Source organism: Bubalus bubalis, chromosome 1 (assembly GCF_019923935.1).
Source record: "Bubalus bubalis isolate 160015118507 breed Murrah chromosome 1, NDDB_SH_1, whole genome shotgun sequence".
Taxonomy (NCBI): Eukaryota; Metazoa; Chordata; class Mammalia; order Artiodactyla; family Bovidae; genus Bubalus; species Bubalus bubalis.
Window position 1 is genome coordinate 191,695,265 of NC_059157.1, and position 6,000 is coordinate 191,701,264.

Consider the following 6,000-nt stretch of genomic DNA (forward strand, 5'->3'; position numbering starts at 1 on the left):
CTGGAGCGCGGATATCCTCTGCGACCATTTATTTGCCTGGGCTTCTAAGACCCACTCGAGAAGGTGTCTAAGGTGGGGCACCTTCTGCTATTCGAGAGGGCGCCTGCGGTCTCCGTGGTCAGAGCTAACCTGGTGTCACGGGTTATATTGATTTTCCGCGTAAACCAAGCCACTCAGCTTCTTTTCTACACTGAATTTTCCTACTGAGCTATCCTCTTTTTATTACTCTTTATTATCTCTAATTAACATTTGAATAGGTTGCCTAGCAGTCTCTCCTTCGAATACCCTGGATCAGCCGGGGCTGGACCTCGGCAACGGACCAGAGCTTGTGGGGCTGGAAACCTGGTCCTCAGGTCTAGAGAGGAACCCGGCCTCTGTTATCTCCAGGTGCTTTTAGCAGTAAAATGCTCAGATTCTCTACAGCACACAGTCTTCATTTGGCCTGTGTAGCTATGACTTTCATAACAAAGAAAAGTGAAAGTGTTAGTCACTCAGGTGTGTCTGACTCTGCGACCCCATGGACTGTAGCTCACCAGTCTCCTCTGTCCATAGAATTTTCCAGGCAAGAGTACTGGAGTGGGTTGTCATGGCCTTCTACCAAGGGTCTTCCCAACCCAGGGATCAAACTTGTGTCTCTAGCATTCATAAGAAGCCACTGAATCATGACTATCTCACTGTGGGAAGAGCTGGAAGGTGACAGTTTCCAAGTTTGGGTTAGTTTGTTTGTTCGCCCTAGGGGATCATCTCCTCATGAGAGGTGTCAAATAACACGGTGTCACAATTAAAAAAAAAAATTTTTTAAAGCTTTTAACTATTCATTCTTGTATTTTCATGTTCTAGGAACAGAATGATTTTTTTTTTCTCCTTTGGAGAAAGATTCAGTACAAACCATCAAGGCATGTCGATTCTGTTCTCAGCAGTTATCTGATTCAGTCATATCAAATGAGATAAAAGCAGTTTCCCTGGTAAGAGATGAATATACGGTTTCAACCACAATATGCCTGCATAGACAAAATGATTTCTATCTTTATTAATAAATGCTTCTTTTGAGGCCCCTGGGCTTCCCTGAGAATGTGGTCTTTCAGGAGAAACATCTTCCCACTGTGTCATCAGGACCAGACCCCAGAAATGCTCTCCATGAACACAGCAGAGATTTGCCTCCTCTGTGTCAAACGCTTCCAAGAGTAACAATCTCTAGAAATGGCAGTGATTGCAATGGAGGGGGTGTGAGAGTTCACCCAGGTGATTTCGACAAAGGAAGCATCTCATCTCTCAAAGACATCTTAGGTGGCCCTGTCTGGCAGTGCAGACGGGTTAGATCACCTTTCAATGTCACCCCAAATTTCAGGGATACAACTTTCCTATTCAAGAGGTTCTACTTAGTATTTCTGAGATGTTTAAAGATCCATTTCCATTTTAAAAGAGGAGACTTTTTGAAATGTGATGACACAAGTATAATTTGAAGTGCTACCTTGCAGGGACCACTAACTTAACAATACTGATGTAGAGGTCTTTGGGCTTTCCAGGTGGCGCTAGTGGTAAAGAACCTGCCTGCCAATGCAGGAGACATAAGAGATGCAAGTTCAATCCCTGGGTTGGGAAGAACCCCTGGAGAAGAAAATGGCAACCCACTCCAGTACTCTTGCCTGGAGAATTCCATGGACAGAGGAGCCTGGCAGGCTACCATCCATGTGGTCACAAAGAGTCGGACGCCACTGGAGTGACTTAGCACACACGCACGCATTGATACAGATCCATGTGTGTACTGCAAGATCACAAAGATGAGGATTTCAGATTCCCATCTTCATAAGTGGTATAGAAAGGGTAGCTGGAGTAGATGAGTCAAGGACCAGGAAAAGGGTTTAGAATGGGTGGGAGCAGCAAGATTACTCAACACTTGGGTTCTTAATCAAGGGATCTTAGGAAAGAACAGTATATTCTTTGTTGTGCAGAAAATACAAATGCAAAACAGAAGCCAGTAGAGATTTAGTAAACAGAGTACTCAACAGAGCACTTCCAGGAGAGCCTTGTCTCAATGACTGCTTTAGCTCTGCAGAGGTGAACTGTGGTGTCATGGTCAATGTTGGTCTCCTCTGGCAGGATCATAAAATTGTTGCAGAAGTCAGTGCAGGAAGCTTTGGGTTAGATTGAACACTAATTATCACAATCAGTAGGCCCAAATATTTAACTACTTTAGTGAATTTTCAAGATAATTGAAAAATTATACAGGGACACTGCTACTGTTGTTCAGTCGCTCAGTTGTGTCCACATCTTTGCTACTTCAAGGACTGCAGCACGCCAGGCTTCCCTGTCCTTCACCACCTCCTGGAGCTTGCTCAAACTCATGTCCACTGAGTTAGTGATGCCATCCAGCCATCTCATCCTCTGTCACCCTCTTCTCTTCCTGCCCTCAGTCTCCCCCCATCTTCAGGGAAATCTTTCCAATGACTTGGCTCTTCACATCAGATGGCCAAAGTATTGGAACTTCAGCTTCAGCATCAGTCCTTCATATGAATATTCAGGCTTGATTTCCTTTGGGAGTCACTGGTTTGATCTCCTTGCAGTCCAAGGGACTCTCAAGACGTCTACTCCAACACCACAGTTTTGAAAGCATCAAATTCTTCAACACTCAGCCTTCTTTATGGTCCAGCTCTCACATCCATACGTGACTACTGGAAAAACCATAGCTTTGACTATACGAATATTTGTCAGTAAAGTGACGTCTCTACTTTTTAATAGGCTGTCTAAGTTTGTCATAGCTTTTCTTCCAAGGAGCAAGGGTCTTTTAATTTCCTGACTGCAGGGGCATAGCATTCTCCCTTTCTGAAATGCTCTCAGAAGGGACTCAGCTTACTTGGGTGACGAGCATAAGTGTGTCCAGAATGGGTATTGAGACCCTCAACCAATGGTAAATGTTTCGTTTATTTTTTTAAAGTATTTATTTGTTTATTGATTTGTCTGCACTGGGCCTTAGTTCCGGCACACGGGATCTTCGATCTTTAGTTTCTGCAAGCAAAATCTTCAGTTGTGGCACACGGAATTTTTTAATTGTGGCAAGCAGAATCTTTTTTTTTCTAGTTGTGCATGCAAACACTAAGCTGAAGCATGTGGTATCTAGTTCCCTGACCGGGGATCGAACCCCAGGCCCCCTGCACTGGCAACTCGGAGTCTTAGCCACTGGACCACCAGGGAAGTCCTGGTAGATGTCTGAAGACAAGTCTCATTCCCCATCAGCACATCCTCAGCCTATAATTTCTATGCTGGCCCCTCTGCCTTCTTTAACTGGTCTTACAGTAACTGGGCAAAGGCTATCTAAGGTGATCTGGCCCTGGGCAAGTCATTTAATTTTGCTGAATCACAGTTTGCTCATCTGGGAAAGATTTCCTACCCAGCTCTTGGAACTGTTAAGAGAAAGTATAGGAAAAGGCACAAAAATATGAAAAGTTGGGTAAAAGCAAAGATTGGCATGCTTTTTTACCTGGTTAACAGGCGAGGTCTCACAAGGCAGGGTGACCTCAGCAGCAGGGAGCTGGAATGGGAGTCAAATCACTCCACTGATTGGAAGGCCTTGAACAAGCCAGTTTTTCTCTCTAAGGCCAATAGGGATCACACACATGCTTTTGAGATTACAAGAAGAAATGGAAATTAAATCATTTTGACAGTGTTAGTGTTAGTCACTCAGTCGTGTCTGACTCTTTGTGGCCCCATGGATTGGAGCCCAGGCTCTTCTGTCCATGGGGTTCTCCAGGGAAGAATACTGGAGTGGGTTGCCATACCCTTCTCCAGCAGATCTTCTCAACCCAGGGATTGAACCCAGGTCTCCTGCACTGCAGGCGGATTCTTAACCATCTGAGCCACCCAGGGAGCCCTGGTTGGGGAGCTATATCACTACAAAACATGTTGAATGTGACCTGTCTAGCTCTGTTCCAGGAGCCCATCTTTTCTGAAGAACCTCCTCCAAAAGACTCCTTGACCTGGGAACCTGTGAGTAGGGCCCCCTCTGGGTCCAGATCACTTGCGAAGCCATTACAAACCCAGTGCCTCCTCATCCAGTCTGATTGCATCCTGTGGTCAAAGAGGCAGGTGAAGGGCCTTGCAAAGTATTGATCATATTCCTGTCTTTTTCTTTTAGATGTTCCCATTTTGCATTGGGGGTTCCCAGGTGGCATGAGTGGTAAAGAATCTGCCTGCCAATGCAGGAGACAAAAGATATGGGTTTGATCCCTGGGCTGGGAAGATCCTCTGGAGGAGGAAATGGCAACCCACACCAGTATTCTTGCCTGGAGAATCCCATGGACAGAGGAGTCTGGTGGGCTATGGTCCATAGGTTTGCAAAGAGTCAGACACAACTGAAGCCACTTAGCATGCATGCATAACTACCACGAAGTTTAATTTTTTTTTTTTTTACTTTTTGGCTGTACTGTGTGGCATGTAGGATCTCAATTACTCAAACAGGGATCAACCCCGGTCTCCTGCATTGGACGTATAGAGTCCTAACCACTCAACTGTCAGGGAAGTCATGCTGCTAACTTTTAAAATTACTTTAAATAAGAAAATTTTTATGAATTTTTAAAATTTTTTTTAAATTTTATTTTATTTTAAAACTTTACAATATTGTATTAGTTTTGCCAAATATCAAAATGAAGAAATAAGAAAATTTTTAAAGAGCCAGAGACAAGATGAACAGTGTCTAAGAGAAGATGCTGAAAGCCAAAGGTCAAACATTCTACTTTTAACTTGCTGGTTGAGAATGACACCATGTTCACCTCCCAGGGATGGTCTTTTCAAAGATAAGCTTTTCCAAAAGTCTGTCAACCCAACTCAGGTAAGGGTTTCTGCCTTCTGGGGTCTTACCCGTGTCTCTGTCAGATTCATAAGTCTCTGTTATGTCTGGTCATTGTCTCCTCCTCTTTAAGGGTTCTCAATGGAATCCGGCATCACTTGGGATTGAACTCTTGTGGGTCCAAGATCTGATAAACAGTCATTGTTCTGACTAATGCCTTTATTGACTAAAATTTTGTGAAAATTATAGCATTGTCAATGACACAAGGAAGGGTAATTTGTACCTTTTGCGCTCAGATAACATTAAAGCTGAAAGTAACATTACAATCATACAGGGAAAATTTCAGGTGAGGAATCCCAGAGAGTTTAAATTACTTGCCACATACCTTCAGCCACCTAGGAAAGAGCTGGAATTAATATCCAAACCTCTTGATTCATAGCTGAGGACCAAGAACCAAGAAGGTGCTCCTCAAGTGTGGTCCTCAGGCCAGCAGCATCCACATCCACTGGGAACTTGCCAGGAATGCATGCTCTAGGGTCCCACTCTGGACCTATTGCATTAAAAGATCTGGGGTCTGTATTTTAATAAGCCCTCTAAGGAATTCTGATGTTTTTTAACTGTGGTGCTGGAGAAGACTCTTGAGAGTCCCTTGGACTGCAAGGAGATCAAACCAGTCAATCCTAAAGGAAATCAACCCTGAATAGTCATTGGAAGGACTGATGTTGAAGCTGAAGCTCCAATACTGTGGCCACCTGATGCGACAAAGTGAATCATTGAAAAAGACCCCAGTGCCGGGAAAGATTGAAGGCAGGAGGAGAAGGGGGTAACAGAGGATGAGATGGTTGGATGTCCTCACCAGCTCAATGGACATGAGTTTGAATAAACCCCAGGAGACAGTGAAGGACACGTATGCCTGGCATGCTGCAGTCCATGGAGTTGCAGAGTTGGACATGACTTACTGGCTGAACAATAAAAAGCTGGAGAAGCACTATTCTATGGTTAGGTAAACTTTAGGGGGTCAATTCAATATTTTTTATTATTTGTAGAAAAGTTGTGGTAAACAGTGATTTGTATAACACTTTCTTTTATTCATTTGTACATTCATTTTTTTTTTTCTGGATGCCCTGTTCTGCACATGGGATCTTAGTTCCCTGACTAAGAATTTGTGCCCCTTGCATTAGAAGCCAGAGTCTTAAACACTGGACCACCAGGGAAAT